Below are 18,821 nucleotides of genomic sequence, written 5' to 3'. Positions count from 1 at the left end.
AAAACTCCTGTTTTTGCCATTATTGAACAAAACAATTTTACTAATGAATCTTTGCATATTATTGGTCAACAGCTTGACTGTATTAAAGAAAAAATTGTTGAAAAACCTGCTGTTTCAAAGCTTGAGAAACCTTTGATTGATTTACCTAGTCAAAGGAAAAATATTGATTTTAAAACCTCTCAGAGTAAGACTTTTGATTTAGTTAATTCCCAAGGATTAACTATTGAAAAGATTGAAAAAATGCTTGCTGATTTAAAAGTTAAAACCGAGCAAACTTCTACCACTAGAAGCGTTGCTTGTGATATTTCAAGAAATGAGAATGAAATTGTTTCTGATGACGACACAAATTTTGACTCATTATCTTTTGATTCTTTAAAAAATGCTTTTGATGATGGTATAAGTTTACCAGAAATTGAAAGATTTGTTGGAAAACCCAATCCCACGTCTTTTACAAGAAATTGGTATTCTAAACCTACTCCCCCTGATTTACAGTTTGAAGAAAGATCTTCTCAAACTCAATTTTCTATTTCTGCTAATAAACTTTATGAATGGAATATTGATGGTTTGTCTGAATAAGAAATTATTAACAAAATGGCTCACATGTCTATGGTTGGTATTGCATACATAAATAACCATGACAATCTTGATCATCCTGATATTGTTGATTTGCTTGCATCTGGTTTTACTGGTTATCTTCGAGGATGGTGGGATTCATATCTCACAGAAGAATCCAGAGAATCTATTAAACATGCTATTAAAAGAGATACTAATGGTATGCCCAATTTTGATGAAAATATTAACCGTGGTGTTCCTGATGGTGTCAATACTTTGGTTTACACCATTCTTAAACATTTTGTTGGTACTCCATCAAATATTTCGTCTCGAATTTCTGATTATTTGAATAATTTGAGATGTCCTACTATGTCTGATTACAGATGGTACCAAGATGTATTTACTTCCGGAGTCATGCTCAGAAAAGACTCTACGAAGCCTTATTGGAAAGAGAGGTTTATTGACGGACTACCTCCTATCTTTGCTCATAAAATAAAAAATGAATTAATTGGTAAAATTGATTCTATTGATTTTGATAATTTAACTTATGGTGATATTTTTAGCACTATTAAAAAACTTGGAATTAATATGTGCAATGATGAAAAATGGTTAAAACAACAATTAAAAGATAAAAAGAAAGCTAAATATGAAATGGGTAATTTCTGTGAACAATATGGTTTACCTCCTATTGCCCCTTCTAGGCAAAAAGGAAAAAGTAAACATGATAAGGTTTACAAAAGTTATTCCCATAAAAAGCATAAAAGACACAGAACCCACTTTGTTAAACCCAATAATTTTTATGCTAAAAACAACTCTGCTTTTCGAAAACATGATAAACAGAGATCAAGTAAAGGTAAATGCTTTAACTGTGGCAAATTTGGTCATTTCAGTAAAGACTGTAACCAAAAGCTTGGTAAGTTGAAAATAAGTTGAACATGTTAAACATTAATAATAATGATCAAAATGAATTATTTCAGATTCTTGAATCTGTTGCTTCAACTGATTCCTTTGAAGAGGATTTTTCCTCCTCATCTGATTCTGATTATCACTCTCGTAGTGATGTTTCTAAATCTCCTAATATTAAACTTAACTGTAGAGATTCTTGTTGTAATGTGATTAAATCTGTTAAAATGTTAACCAAAAGTAAAGAGAATGATGATCTACTTTTAACAATGATAAGTAAAATTAAAGACCCTAATTTACAGAAGGATTATCTTGACAAGTTTTTGAAATACTTAGCAAAAGAAGATAAGGTTAAAAGACCTAATCCTATGATAAGTTTTGAAGAAACTCTGAAAGGATTTAGTAAAAATAAATCAAAAGAAGTAACTGTTAATGATCTTCAACATGAAATAAAAACTGTTAAACAAGAAATAATCCAATTAAAAAATTATGTTAAAACTATTAAACATGATAATGATCATCTTAACAAGAATTATTAATTCTAAAGATTGATAAAACTATGGATAAACGCCAATTTGATGATGATGAGCGAAAAGACAGAGATGAATCCGATCAACAAACTTCTCCTTCTAGTAATGTTTCTGATCGTACCTTGATTAATTTGATTGATAATCAATTGTCTCTTGTTAAACATATGCTGCCCAAATGGTGCACTAAAGTCAAAATTGTTGTTGCTGATGATTATGCTTTTGATGTTGTTGCTATGATTGATTCTGGTGCTTATGTTAATTGTATTCAAGAAGGACTGATTCCTTCTAAATATTTTGAAAAATCTACTAAAAGATTAGTTTATGCTAATGGAACTAAAATGAAAATCAAGTATGAATTAAACAATGTTCACGTTTGCCATGATAATGTTTGCTTTAAGATCCTCTCTGTACTTGTTGAAAACATGACTGATAAAATGATTCTTGGTTTGTCTTTTATTAATTCTTTGTATCCTTTCCTTACTGAAGATGATGGAATTACTACTGATCCTTTTGGACAGAAAGTAAAATTCAAATTTTGTTCAAAGTGTGAAACTCATATTGATAATGCTAATAAACATCTTAGATTCATTAAACAAAAAGATAGCTTCAAGAAAACTGGTGAACAACTCTCTGCTCATTTGTTGCCAACAACAACTGCTACTTGTCACAAAGTCTTGATGAATGATAGTTACCCCGACAATATTGATATCTTTCTTGTTGACTTGCATGATGACAAAAACTCTAGTGAAAAGCATATCTTAAGTGACAATATTGATATCTTTCTTGTTCACTTGCATGATGACAAAAACTCTAGTGAAAAGCATATCTTCACCGACAATATTGATATCTTTCTTGTTGACTTGCATGATGACAAAAACTCTAGTGAAAAGCATACCTTCACCGACAATATTGATATCTTTCTTGTTGACTTGCATGATGACAAAAACTCTAGTAAAAAGCATATCTTCACCACATAATGTCCTTCGGATGCTAAAATTCAAAAAAGGATTCTTTGCACTAGGCTTTTGACCAAGTCTTTGCTTTGGTCCAAACTTGTCCGTAATATGTCTTCCTCCTACCCCAATATTACCAAAACTAATCATTGTCATCCTAGAACTTATTGTGCTGCACAACTAATATATATTACTATTATACTTTGGCTTTTGAAACGTACTTTTCAAAAGAATTTTATTGATATTATTTACTCCTATTTTTCCAAAAAACATTCTATCATTATACAATTAACTGTGGCCAACTGGCTTAACATCCTCTCCCTTACTTGGCAAGACAAAGTAAGATTTAATACTACCACTACTAAGTGGAATATTATGACTTCTTCGGCAGAAAAGAGGGACAAGGGGAAAGCACCTGCACAGGACTTTCCTCAAGACGAAAGGTTCCCAGTGGGACACCCTTTTGTAATGCATGAAGGCGCACCTTCTGGAGTAAAATCCAGTAATGTAACATCCCTTAAGGAATTTGTCTCAGCAGAGGTGACATATTCCAGTAGTGATATCATATTAACCTTACAAGAAGTATTGAACAAAGATTTGCAATTCCATAATAGAGTCTATAGTGAATTACCAGATTCCATTAAATTCATTCTTGACAACCTTCAAGCTTCCCATTCTTCAAACCACCACAAACTATTCGATAAAACCATGAGAGAACTTGAAATTCACCTTGTTAACCTTACTACCCAAATTGTTGACCCTACTACTGAAAATACAGCCTTTGCAGACCAACTTTTTAATTGCCTTGTTAACGCTCAAAATCATCATGATGAATCAAACCTGATTAATCAACTCTTTGGCAAAGAGAAAATCTATTCAATGGATAGAAAGACTATAATGGGTACTAATTTTGCTAGATTGAGTCTAAAAAACCAATCTTTGCTTAAAAGTGCTGTTGCCAACTTGCCTCTAGAAGTACAATCTTGTATTTTTGAAAGCAAGGTTATGACTAAAGATCTTGATCTTTGGTTAAAACATTTCAAAACCCTTGTTTCAATTGCTCCTACCACTGTTGAACCTGATGACCCCAATAAAGGCTACATGAAAAAGAAATGGGGAAAATACTTTGGGAGCAGTCTCAGAGTATATGAAAAAAGAAATGGGGAAAATACTTTGGTAGCAATCTCAGAGTATATGAAAAAAGAAATAGGGAAAATACTTTGGGAGCAGTCTCAAAGTACATGAAAAAACCCATCCTTTCCCTGGCCTTTTGATTAATTATGAAAATGGTTTTGATAATGATCCTTTCTGACTTTCTCAAATGTTCGAATTTGGTTTTGTAAGACTCATCAAATTAACGAGTTATGATCAAATTAACCAATTTCTTGATATAATCCAAAGAGCTGTTGCAGATGTTGCAATAACTCCTTATGTTTCCATCCGATGTTGGAGTACTTTGTCCAAATGGGAAAAGAATATTTGGATGAATGTTCACCCTTCCAAGCATCTTGTTCTCATTAATGGATATACTCACCAAGGACAGTGGTATGAAGGAAATGCTTATGTTTCACATAAACATCCTTATGCTCTTTCCGAAGAGTTATGGAAAGACTACCATTTCTTTGGTTGTACAGACAAAATTTTTGTTTTTGTTAATAAACCGTATGCTTCTACAGTCCGACATTTACAATGGGCAGAACATGATGATTCAAGAATATTTCTCACAAGAGATCCTGTTCACGAACCATTAATGTATTGTGGTTTCTGTAACCAATATTCAACTTATCATGAACATGAATGCAATAACAATCCACCATGAGACCCCTATCCTGAATGGGAACCTGATGAAGAATACTCTACCTAATTCACCTCTGGCCTATAATATTCACTCAAGAGTAAAAGCATTTTACTGTTGCTTCCATGATTCCTTTGTTGACCACATTTTGGTACCACTACTACATTCCAACATTGCTACAGCTTTCCTCTATTATTGACTTTCTAAGATGAAGCTTTTTCCAAAGATAAAACTATTTACCTGCTACTTTCATAATTGCTGATACTTTGGACACAACATGCCAAACTACTTTCGGTCTCAAAAGCCGATTTGATTCCTTCCGGATATTGCGCTCCTAATGCCCCTCACGGGTCCTGATATGAATAGTAAAATGTCACTATTCACTTTGTACTATTTACTGCTTTATTCACTTATATAAGGGGGGTTGTCCCTTATTGTAAAACTCAAAATCTTTTCTAGGATTTCCCTTAGAACTCTCTCTAGGACTTCCTTAGATCAAGATATCTCATTGATACACAAAGCTTGTAACTAGGAACTAGGACTAGCTTTCAAGCCTTATACTGTTTAACCAACCTGTTGATCACTGTAATCTTGTTGCTGCTACTACTACTACTACTACTACTACTACTACTACTGTAAGTGTTTGATGTACATTCAATAAACACTTCTGTTTTCAATACTTTGAATTATTTTGATATACAACTGCTTGGCTGGTTCTACCACCTTACTTTCAATTATCATTTACTTTGAATTATTGAATTATTTTGATATACAACTGTTTGGCTGGTTCTATCGCCTTACTTTCAATTATCATATATAACTGCTTGGCTAGTTCTACCGCCTTACTTTCAACTATCATTTACTTTGAATTATTCCATATATCTGTTATCTGTTGTGCTTCCACCTTCTGCGTTGTCTTCCTTCCCCCATATATATATATATATATATAGCAGCTTTTCACTTGCAATAATTTGTCCATATTAGCAGCCCTTAGACATAGGGGTGTAATCGGTTCGGTTTGATTAGTTTGAAGTGCGATTTTTCCACCGAACTGAAAGGGACGAACATTAACACCGAATTGATTGGATTTCAATCAGTTGAGTTCGATCGGTTTTCGGTTGCTTCTAATTTCTTAGAACCAAACAGATTAGAGACCAAAAAAAAAAAACCTATTTCTCTTTGCTTTTCCACATTTTCTCAACACCCAAACACCTAGCAAAAAAAAAAAACTCAAAATCATGTATATAATCAGAAAACATACCAAAATAAGAAATATATATATATTTATATATTTCTTTTGCTTTCCCATGTTTTCTCACCACCCAAACACCAAGTACAACGCACCAAGCAAGTAGCAAACACAAAAAATAAAAATAAAAAGAGAACGAAGAAGAAGCACTGAAGCAGCGTGATAGTTTATATATATATATATATATATATATATATATATATATATTTTGATAAATTTTCTAACCATCCAAACAAGAGGGACTATGGAGAGGCGACGGCAGAGGCAGAGACCGTGAGAGAGAGAGGGATTGGAGAGTGGAGTGTGTTGCTGTCTGTGAGAGGGAGAATGAGAGTGAGAGTGAGAGTGAAAGTGTGGCTGTGTTGGGTATGCAGGGTAGGGTTTTCTAACGTTTATTTTTATAGTTTAATTAATTAGTTTTAGTTTAATAGAAATTTACTTAGTTTAATCATAATTAGTTAATCTAAAGGGTTTTAACTTTTAAATAACAATGTTTAAATAGAAAGAATCATAGATTGAAGAGGCCGGATATGATCTGATCTGATCACAATATATATATAATGCCCAAATGGGAGCTTGGAATGGAATTTCAAGATCTCACTAATATGGAAAAGGTTTTCAAGAAAAAATTTTGTAGGTGGAAGTTGTTAAATCCAAATTGCTAGCATAAGCTGAGAAAGATTTATTGATTTTGTTCTCATGTCTTCCAAACATGAATGGTGCCATCGACAGATGGAGTTATCATGCAGCTGTCCTTTGGGTGGTAACTCACACTTGTCACCTGCAAAATGAAACCCATACACTTATAAGCCTAATCCAGTAATCTTTTAATTTTTTAGCAGAAGAAAAAGATTGATATTAGTGATAAATATTTAGTGGAATTTAAGCCAATTATTAACATGACTAGAAGACAAGAAAATAGCTAAATGTGAAAATTCATGACTCTGGAAACTAGTGATTACTACAAATTTTAGATGTCGTGTCAATTTATAGTCAACTAACTGAGGTTTTTTTTTTTTTTTTTTGGATAAGTAAATTTTGGCCACAAGGGAAGGGAGAATGGGAATGGGAAAGGGAAAAATACCTGAGGATATTCACAAAAGATGCACATTGTCACAAAATTTGTGTCTCTACCATGCAAAATTTTAATTTTTAAATTATATGTATACCATTGGGCTATTAAGATATTTTAGATTGATATGTGTAGTCTTTGTTTGATAAATAGATTGATATGTGTAATCTAGGACTGCAAGAGCTTGTGACTCTACTTCAACACGTTAAGCATCATAGCCACATTGATGTGTGCAAAGAACACATTTTGGTCCCAAAACATTTCAATAAGCTTATCCAACTACTTTCAATAGAAGAGTTCAATATCTGAGGAAGGAAAAACCCTTTTGAAAATGTTAGTGGTATGAGTACAAGATATACCATGACCATTGAGCACCATCATATAAAGCGAAAGGCATTTCACAGGAAATGGGGAAAAAGATATGGAATGGGGGAGTACATATGAATTTACCATTGAGGAATGAGCACGGAAACTTGACACTACAGATGCATCTACCAGATCCCAGAAGTAAATGAAGCCATCCTCAGATCCACCAGTTACATGTGCATCAATGTTGGTAAGGTAGCAATCCAGTTTGTAGGATTGATATGAGAGCACACAATAGAAATTCTAAGATGTCATCAGTAATAAAAAATCAATAACTTGTTAAATTGCAAAGTTCATTATGGATTCAATTTAGGGTACCTCAAAAGCTCATTATGGATGCATATTTGAAACATAGGAAGATCTTTAAACCATTATAAGCGTGAGAATAAATGGACAGTAGCTTGTCAATGCACATAAAAATAAATGTACAAAACTTTTATGTAAACATCTTTGGTAAATAACCATCGTTTCCAAAGAGCGCTGCATTTCTTGATTAAATAAATTTAGGAAGGCACCTTGATCAAGTGTAAGAAATGAGAACTAAGAATTTGCATGCTAACCTTACAAGTATGGCCTTTATATTCTTGCAATAGTTCACCAGAAGTTCTGTCATGAGAATGAACCAGTAAAAGGGCAGGAAAAGCAGATAAGATATCTATTGTAAATGTATATCATTGCAAATATCAAAATAGTAACCATGCATATATGCATGGTTACTGTAGCAATTGTGCATAAATGCACAATTTTACACCCACTGATATGGATGATTTTTTGCTCAAAATGTGTAAATTGAGCATTTTTCCATTTTGCACAATTTTGCATCAACTGATGTAGTTGCTCTTACAGGTACTGGATGCTTGTTTATCTAAAATATTGCTTTTCAAGTCTTGCTTTTCCTCCAGGTAAGGAGTTATTGTTGGTAGCACTTTCCAATTGATCAGTTTGAAGATCCTTTGTGCAAGTATGTGAAAATTTCTCTATAAATCTTGAATTGACTAAATTATGGAAAACCAAATATATGTGACTGTTTATCTTGTAATATTTCTTTTGGCCATTTTATGTTGTATGTATACATGTCATACTAATTTCTCAGTGTTATATTTTTGTTTAGTTGTGTTACTAATTTCTTACTGTTCTTATATAATTCTTTAAGAGATTAAATTCAATAAGGATGTGACCTAAAAGATCCTATTTACACCCTCCAATAAAATATTGACACTGTCATATTTTTAAAATTGAAAGCATAGTAACTAGTACATATCATAACAGCCCATTAAAAGCTAATATAATCAAATATTTATTAAGTATTCGTTTGGATTGCAATGAAAATCTCTTGCGTTTTCATATTTTCAAATGTGGGATCCACGGCTACAGTGCAGGTAGAGAAAAGACTCCTTTGTTGCATTTGGCGTTTTCTATTAGGTTTCATGCATTGTTCACGGAACTCGCAAGTACTTTATTTAGCAAAAAAAAACTTTAATATTGGGTCCCAAGGTACTATTAACACATTTAAAAATTACTTTGCTACAGTATTTTCAATTTTTAGTCTTTAGTAATAAGCAGTATCCAAAGTCCAAACAGACCCTAAGAAAACAAACAAACCGATAAAAAAAATTACTGTTGTTTGAAGACTTTGAACACACTGAGAAGTCGCTGGATTGATGTTGGTGTTTTCTGAATTTCGTTCAATAGAAAAAAACCTTTTGATAATTCCATAATAATCTACAAGCATTTGTTTCAATTACCATCTCCCTGCTCCAAACCCAACCACTGTAAACTCCATTTTTCTCATCCTCATAAGCCTTGTCAGAATTAGAATCATACTGTTCCTCCCATTGCATTCTTCAACACCCCAACTTATTCCAAGTTCCCAAGAATCAAACTATTCCCTCCTCGGAATCAGACTTTTTCTCTCATTTGCTACAAATCCCCTTTCTCTCTAGTTAACCTCAGCCATCTCTCCAAGGCGACAGTCAAGGGAGTTCTAGGTGGGCAAAAGTAATTTGGCCACCATGCACAGTGGCCGGAATTAATGGGTTTGTTTCATGTTATGGATATGGTAGAGGGTCCTGGTATGGTGGTCAGTGATAGTTATTGGTACTTATTGGGTGAGTTGGATTGTAGTCTTGTGACAATTATGATGTGGTCAGCGACTCCTCTATTCTAAAGGCTTTTATTTATTTATTTTTAATTTGTGGATTTTAATGTGATTTGGATTGTGTGTAGTTGGGCCTATGCTCGTTATTGCACAAATCTGATGTGGCATTTGATTGGATGGTGAAAACTATGGGTTTTGCAGCACGTCCTTATCAAATTCGGATTCATTCTTTAAACATGCTACTATTATCTTTTCAAATGTGTGGTTTTTAAGTGGTTATATTAGTATCTGTATTTTTTTTGTCAGTAAAATATATATATATATATATATATATATATATATATATATATATATATTTGTACTAGTTATTGACTCTGAAAGAACAAGGCCTTTTTCTAATAAGCCAATTCATTGTACAGCTTGAAACCAGTATTATGACTCTATTTGGTAATTTTTTTTTGGGTTGTGTTAATGGGCACCGTAAGGTGCCCGTTAACAACACACTTTTGGGTAATTTTTCAACTTTTTGACAGTTTATCAATTTTTGACAATTTTTTTAATATCTTTTTTGGCAATTTTTTTTTACAACTTTTTCTCCTTTTTTTGAGTGAAACACAAAAAAGAAAATGTTAACAAGCACCGCATGGTGCTTGTTAACATTTCCCATTTTTTTTTGTACAACTTACTAAACAATGGCAACCTGTTTGGTTTCATCTTTTAGTGTTTATGGGAGATTACGTAATTCTTAAATGGTGTGTAGATGCTATGAAATGGTGTGAGGCAAAGCAAGAATACCTTGTTTCTTTTTACAATCCATATATTTTGAAGCGATGTCACTTGTACAGCTTCATTTCAATGTATGCAGGATGGAACTGATTTAGAAACATTGAAGCCAAAAGTTTCCCTTTTGCAGGACAAGGAACTCTGCCCCCTACACGCTTGCCATCTTTTAGAACAGAGCTTCTATGGTTTCTGTTAGAACATTCTGATGCCCCTAACTCAAAAGTTGTTTCAAGCTTATCATCTGGAGGAGCATACCTGAACTTGTATCATTTATTACCAGTAGATACTGAAGCGACTATAGATGTTTTGAGATGTGCTTTTGTAGAATATGAAATCCCAAAACCCAAATTTTCATCGCATGATCTGCAGATGAAAATACAGAGCCAAAAATAGAGAATGACAATGGATGTCAAAACATATTGGTCCAAGATACAGTGAACTCTCTTATTTGTATTCTTAATAGGGACATTTCCCAAACAGAGAGGTCAGATAGTGAAGATGTCAGTGGATTGATTGAAGAATGGCCTTCTAAGAAAGACATAGGACATATGTTTGAGTTTATACCATACTATGTTGCATGTAAAAGAGCTAATGTCTCAAGAAGTGTCATGAGTCAGATTTTAGACTACTTGACATCGCAAAATAATTTTCCAGCTAGTGTTTCCTCACATCACATAACTTCAACAAGAAGGGAGAAGCAGGTGCTTGCCCTTCTAGAAGTAGTGCCTGAGATTGACTGGAATGCTTCTTCTGTATTAGGCCTGAATGAGAAAGCACAATTTAACCAGGTATATTTAAATATATTTCTTATGATGTTTACCTGGGAAGCATATTGCTGCAATCTAGACATCCTTTGTTTTTCTTACCTGTAATATTAGCTCTGTTGTAATTTTATAGGTTTGTGGCTTTATTCATACTATCAGACATGAGTATCTTGCTGCTTTGGCTAGCTTATGAAGGATGTAAATGAACCTGTTCTTGCTTTCTCCTTTATCAACAAAACATTATTACAGCTAAGTGATAATGAACGTGCTATTTTTCAATCAGAGATCATTTCTCGTACACCTGAGCTGGTTGATTTAAGCAGGTACTGCTTTTTTTTTTTGTTGAAGTTATCTGGGGATCTTGTTTAAATGGTACATATGATCTTTTGTTGCGCAGAAATTAATTTATTCTGCAATCTCATGCTTTTGTTTATCCTTTGAAGAGAGGGAACATTCTTGTCGTTCATCGGTCATTTCAACAAAGAAGGTTTGCATATCCCGTCTGAACTCTGCTCTCATCCAAGAAGCCTGTTCCTTTATTTAAAAACGGTAATTGAGGTTTACTTATCTGGCACTCTCAATTTTTCTTCTTTAAGACGAGATGATTTTGTGGATCCTTCTGATGGAATAAGGTTGGATCAGTCAAAAGGACTTGAGGCTTACTTGGAAAACATCTTTGATTTCCCCAAGTTAATGTGTAATGATCCAGTTGAAGTGACTGATGATATGATTGAGCTATATCTGGAAGTGAGCACTTTTACAACTATATTTAGGGGTGTTCGTGGTGCGGTGCAGTGCGGTTTTTGGCTATTTTTAGCACCGTACTTTGTAGTGTGGTTTAACTAAAATCATAACTACACCGAACATTATTTTTGTTGTCACATGTGTTGTGCGGTGTGGTGCGGTGCGGTTTAAAGTTTAGCAAAACCATAATTGCACCACATCTCATTTTTGTGGTCACATATGCGGTGCGGTGTATAAAATGCGGTTTGAATGATTTGAAGTTGGTCTATTTTTCAAATTTTAGGTTTTTTCTACCTAGTCCAAAACTAATTTTTTCCTTTATTTTGGTCCAAGTTTTAAACTATCGAGATAGTTTTTCTTTGTTTTAGGTTGGCTTTCCTAATCAACACTTGCTAGGGTTATCAAACTATTTTTATTTTTTGAAAACTAGGGTTATTAAACTATTAATAGTATATTTCATATTGCAAATAATTAAATATATTGATATATAGAGAGGGTGCGGTGCGGTTTGTGTGGCTTTCTTATTGTAAAACCGCAAATCACACTGCACCATATAGTGTGGTGCGGTGCGGTGCGGTGCGGTGTGGTTATGCCATTTTGCGGGTGGTTTTTGGTGTAGTTTTTGTGGTTTGGTAAACAACCCTAACTATATTTATAATTCTAGAATTCATTTTACTCTCTTTAAGTTCAGACTTCTTGTCATTTTGGTCCCTGTAGTTGTGCTTTTTGCAATTTCATCCAAAAAGTTTTAGATTGTTGTCAATATAGCCCCTTGTCTAACTCAGTGTTTATTTGAAATCCGCTTATTTTGCTGAAATTAAAAACTTTTTTGCTGAAAGTACGGTAAATAAACGTAAAAGTTAACTGAAATAGTATAGTAGGACCCATGAATAGTACTAAAAAGTGTAGTAGGGTCATGAATAATAGCAAAAATAAGTTAAATAGTAAAATAAGTTGGCAAATATAATTTTTGCCAAATACACACTAAGGGTGTGCTTGGATACTACTTATTTTGTTAAAACTGAAAAAATTATTGCTGAAAATACCGTAGATAAATGTAAAAGTTAGTTGAAATAGTACAGTGAAGTCATGAATAGTGCCAAAAAGTGTAATGAGGTTTATAAATAGTAACAAAAATAAGTTAAATAGTAAAATAATTTTAATTTTTAATCCTAACCCAAAGCCACAAGGGTCATCAAACTATGTCATCTTGGTGAAATTTTTTGTAACGAAAAAAAAAAAAAAAAGAAGATTCTTTAAAAGAAAAAAAGATACTGCTAGAGACAATGTAAGAAAACAAATTGCTAACAAACCGAGGATTAAAGTTATCGTCAGGACCTCTCTGCCATGGTACTTCACATCCTGCTTGATCTTAATGAATGAAACTCAAGGTATGGAGGAAAGGCAACAGAATATGCAGTTACCACGAATAATTTTAAGAACTTAACCCCTTCCCCACCCAAACAAGGGAAAAAGGGCAAAGCATTGTTGGTACCAACCAAGAAGATGGTGGTCCAAGTGAAAAGCATAGAAGCAGCTGAAGGCACCTATGTGAACAAAAGGAATTGGAGCACAAGGACTATTGAAGTGTTCTAGATGTGAATCCACTTGAACCGAAGTGAGGCCTAGAGCTATCAAGAAATTTGTCTTGGTGTGGAAGAAAGCAGTGAGGATGGTGAGAGAGATGGAATTGAATGAGATGCAAAAAGAAGAGTCAAAGAAAAGGTGATCAGGGCGAAGAGAAGGGAAAACTTGACTGCAAAGAAGGTTCTGGGACTGGAGTTGAGGGAATCGAGGATGTTAGAGAACATGATGCCTAGGAAATTTACCTGCTCTTTTCTTTTCCCTTCGAACTTCCTCTGTCTTCTTCTTTTTTATAGCATTTTTATATAGTTTTTCTCACAAATTATTATTATTTTTATACGGAATTTTCACTAAAACATTAACGGCAACGTTTTGGTGTTACATACAGCTCATGACATTTGATGGCACTTGGTTAAAGGAATTGGAACTACCACATTGATAACAATTTGAAACTTTAGGATAAAATCGCTCAGTGTCACTATAGAGACGAAACTCACAACAAACTCAAACTTGGAGGGACCAAGATGTAATTTAGCCTAAATTGAAATATGAAGCGGTTGAATGTTTTCTTTCCCCCATTGTCAAATGAATGTGTTTGTTCAGTCTTATCCTATGGTCTTTGAACTTCTTGTTATATAGCTATTGTCAACTCTAAATGTCTTTCCCCACCCCCACTTTATATGTGACAATGATTTTGGGTTGGCAATAAACTAATAAAGATCTTGTTTCATCAGTCTGCTCATCATTGGGCCATATATCATACTCCTTGTATACTTATTTCTAGACTATGCAGATTCTGCACCATAAATGGCGGTTGTTGCTAAGGCCTCTTAATGGCTTACTTTAGTTTTTAGTTATTGCGCAGATTTCTTATCAGCACTTCTCTATTTGGTGATAGCACCTAAGGTACTGAATGTTTTGCATATCACTTTTGCAGCTATTATGTCAGTATGAACCTGGTTCAGTTCTCGAATTCCTTGAGACCTTTGATAGCTGTTGTGTAAAACACTGTCTACGCCTGTGTCAGGAATATGAAATTATAGATGCTGCTGCCTTCTTGTTAGAAAGGGTTGGTGATGTGGGGAGTGCTCTTTTACTTACACTTTCAGGTCTTGACAGTAAATTTGTTGAGCTTGATACTGCTGTTGGAAATGTGGTTTCTGATGTGGCTTTGAGTTCTGCTGCTGATACAATCCATCTCAGGACTATTAAATATGAAGGAGGTCTGTCGATATGACTTTTAATGAGATGATATGTTTAAGCTTCTTGTGTGTGTGTGTGTACAATTGTTTTACAACTTTATATTACCTCTGATATTTCTCTTACAGGTGAATGAAATACGCAATATTATGAATGCCCGTATTGGATTATGTCAGCTAAACACCCCTCGCTTGAAACCTGAGGAGTCAGAGACGCTCTGGTTCAGATTACTTGACTCGTAAGTTGAACATCAATCTTTCTTTTTCTTTCTTTATTATGGTAGATTTACTGTAAGTTTTCTTCATTGCAAAATCGTCGGAGCAGTATGTAATCATCCACTATAGCAGTTTGCCTCATGCTGATTAATTGATTATCATGATTATATGACAGACATCCTTTTGTTTGTTATATAATGGAGTAGATCTATACTTGCAATTAAACAGGAGGGGTACATTGGTACTTTACCAGAAGCACATATATTCTATGACACTGCATTTAATTCTTTTAAGAGACAAAAAATTGAGAATGCCAATGAGCTATAGCTCAACTGACACTTCCATTGGGTGCATGTGTAACTTATCATTTAAAAAAAAAAAAAAAAAAAAAAGATTTAGAAGAAATTACATTTATTTCTATGATTATGTTGTTTTGAGGAACATAAAGTTCTATGAACTGTTATGTTCTATTAAAAAAAATGTTATGGTCTCTATTCTTTGTTTAATTGTGGCACAAACTCATACTAAGCTTCTGTTCCTCAATCTTGTTTTCTGGATTTAATTGCTCCTCTTAATGCCTAAGCACTTGGTGTTTCTCTTTGGTCATTATATGTTTTATGTCATATTTATGCTAGTGTGTGAGTCTTGTGGCGGGGGTGGGGTTTCATGTGATTGGTATGAAACATTAGCAAGTTTCAGTCACCAATTTTGATTCTTCCAAGAATCTGGAAACTATATAAATTTTTTTACCAAGTGAACTTGAAAACTATCAAATGACTGATATCCATATACTTTGGTAGTAATATTAAATAATTTTTGTACAATTCCAATATGTTTACCAATATTTTCTTATGAGTAGTTAATCCAATCTAAGATATGTGAGCTTAATTATATGATTTATTTGCATTGCATGTGAAATGGTAGCAATGAACTTTAGCTCAATTGGAACATCCTCCCCCTCCCCCCATAAAAATGGAGTGGAGGATAAGGTGTGGGTTCAAGATGTACTGTATTTCTAACTTAATAATAGTTGAGTTGTAAAATATGAGAGATTAGGGTTACATTAATATGTCCCTCACCTTAGCATATATTTGTTAGAGAGATAGCATGATTACAAAAATACCCTTACACTAATACAAAATAACAAGTTAATATAAAAGAGTGATGCAGGACAACCTAAGCTTCCCACCTAGATTAGTCCTAAGTAGAACATTAGGCTTCCCACCTAAGGTGTTTGGATTTAGCACCAAACAAACGCAATGCAATTTTGCAAATAATCTGAATAATAATAATCATAGTCTGAAAATACAAAAGAAGTCATCTAGAGCTTTATATGCAGCTTACAGGAATCACAATGATAAGGATAAACTCTCCTAAACAAATCCTAAAGGACCTAAACAATCTCAAATGCTAATCTGATAGTCCTAAACAATCTCAAATACTAATCCAATAATTCTAAACAATCTCAAATACTAATCAAATACCTATGTTACAATCTGAAATTATCTACTGAAAATCTAAAATAAAATATCGAAATAACTTTTGGTTTGCTCTAGCATTAAAGAGTTTATTCTCAGTAAAACAAAAGGTTTTGAAATGGTGAACTGCAGTTGCTCCAGGATAAGGTAGCCTCTAAAAGATTAAAAATAAGGTAGTGGAGTAGGTTTCTCTCTCTCTTATTTTTAATTTTTGTCAGGTCAGAGTGGAGATTGAATGAGATAGTAGCTTCTAGAAAACAACAAGGATAGATATAACTAGGAAAGACTTGAATATGTCATTAAGGCTCAGGTTGTCATCATGTATGGTTTGTTTGGCTTTTACATGACCTTGAAAGATACTGAGAATATATTTCCATATGCTTAGTTTCACTTGTTTTGTTTTCATGTTAACAACTGTTCTGCTCTTTATAAAGTTGCTAAATAAGCAACTTCTCTTAGGAGGAAGTTATTATATTGTTAAGAATATATATATATATATATATATATATATATATATATACATATGCAGGAAAAATAATAAATAGTGCTAATTCTTCACAAAAATTCATTTCAGCTTTTGTGAACCTTTGATGGATTCATATGGTGATGAAATGGTATCTAGAGGAGAAAATCGTGCTCCACTGCTGACCAAATCATCAGTCTCACGTGAGGATGAAGCATACATAGTTAATTGGAGAATATCAAAATCGCACAGAGGGGCTCATATCTAGAGGAAATTGTTCTCTCAGTTCATCAAAGAGATTGTTGAGGGAATGATAGGATATGTTCGCCTTCCAACCATCATGTCCAAATTCCTCTCTGGTAATGGCAGCCAGGAATTTGGTGATTTTAAACTTACCATACTGGGCATGCTCGGAATATATGGCTCTGAAAGGCGAATTCTGGTAGATATACTTTTTAAATTCATCATTTGCTTTAGTCATGTGGTCGGCCTTGTGTATACTTGTTGCATTAGTTTATATAATGGAAATTATTTTTGCATCTTTGTTGTTAACTATGCCAACTTGCATGATTAGGTCATAAAACTTCTTGTGAATTTGAGTTCTTTAGTGCGGTTCTAGGACCTTTGTTTAGGATCATGAATGAACTCCTCTCCCATCTTCGGGATATTAACGTCTTCTCATAGCTAATGCATAGAATTTGAAAGTTGCTTATGTAATTGTTGCAAAGAGTTGCATGGCATGTTGCATTTAGTATTTCTGCTGCACTGAAGTAAGCAGCAAACTTGCATCAAGGCATCTGGTTTTAGATACTAGCTACTCTTGTACAATGCTCAAGCACACTTATAGTGATATTTTAGTTTGATAGAGAATCGATTTGCATGTGCATATTAATTGTTGACATTCTAGTGGATAAATGACTTTCTTTTTAAAGTTAGATATAAGGCTGACTCACTCGACTGTAATTATAAAATATTGCAGAGTATACAATTTTCTATTAATTATAATTATTTAATTTGTTGTTTTAGGACACTGCCAAATCCTTAAAAGAGGATGATACATTCTATACCATGAGCTTACTTAGGAAGGGGGCCTCTCATGCGTTTGCACCCCGGAGTCCTATATGTTGTATATGTAATTGCCTTTTGTCGAAGAATTCTTCTAGCTTTAGCATTCGCGTTTTTAATTGTGGTCATGCAACACATCTTCAATGTCAAGTTCTGGAAAATGAGGCATCAAGTAGAGGTGCCTCATCTGGATGCCCAGTTTGTATGCCAAAGAAGAAATCTCAGAAAGCAAGAAGTAAATCGATTCTTGCAGAAAATGGTTTAGTAAGTAAATTTTCGTCCAGGCCACAACAATCACAAGGAACTAGTACTCTACACCCCCATGAAAGTGATGCATTAGAGAATTTCTATGGGCTTCAGCAAATATCACGGGTAAGCATCGACTTATAATTCTCATTATCTTTTCCATTTCCTGGACTTCACAAACATTGAAAATTAATCAAATGTGAATTGGATGCTGCAGCTTGAGATCTTGACTAATTTGCAAAAGGACCAGGGATTAGTTCAAATAGAACACATGCCTCAGTTGAGGCTTGCACCGCCAACTGTTTATCATGAAAGGGTAAAGAAAGGAACAGATATTTTTACATGAGAAAGTAGCAACGGCCTTGCGAAAATAGAGAAACAAAGTAAAAGCAAGCAATTAAGGGAGCTAAGAGTAAAAGGATCATCTCTTCGGTTCCCTTTGAAATCAAGTATATTTGGTGAGTTGTGTTATAAATTCAATTTTGAAGTTACTAAAATTTTGTGATACTTTCCAATTCTAACATATGGGAAACTCTGCTATAGGCAAGGAGAAGACCAGCAAGCGTTAATGCGAGTATCATGAATAGAACATACCGGAGCTGATGAAGACCATTTCGGCTGAGATTTTGATTCACTTTATTCTTCTTCTTTTTCTTTTTTTGTATATTTTCATAATTGATTTGTTTATATTAATTATGGGGGGCTTGGTTGTTGCATCTGTCTATATCTTAAGAGTAAAATTGTACATGAACCATGGAGAG

At 33.7% G+C, this 18,821-nt stretch overlaps 1 pseudogene; it reads left to right on the top strand.

Annotated features, from left to right (window-relative positions):
- The first annotated feature begins 8,273 nt into the window (after positions 1-8,273).
- On the top strand, positions 8,274-18,629 carry LOC142634260 (uncharacterized; annotated as a pseudogene).
- The last annotated feature ends 192 nt before the right edge of the window (positions 18,630-18,821 follow it).

This window comes from Castanea sativa, chromosome 5 (genome assembly GCF_040712315.1).
Source record: "Castanea sativa cultivar Marrone di Chiusa Pesio chromosome 5, ASM4071231v1".
NCBI lineage: Eukaryota > Viridiplantae > Streptophyta > Magnoliopsida > Fagales > Fagaceae > Castanea > Castanea sativa.
The sequence above is the reverse complement of the archived record's forward strand: the minus strand, read 5'-3'. Positions and strand labels throughout refer to the sequence as shown.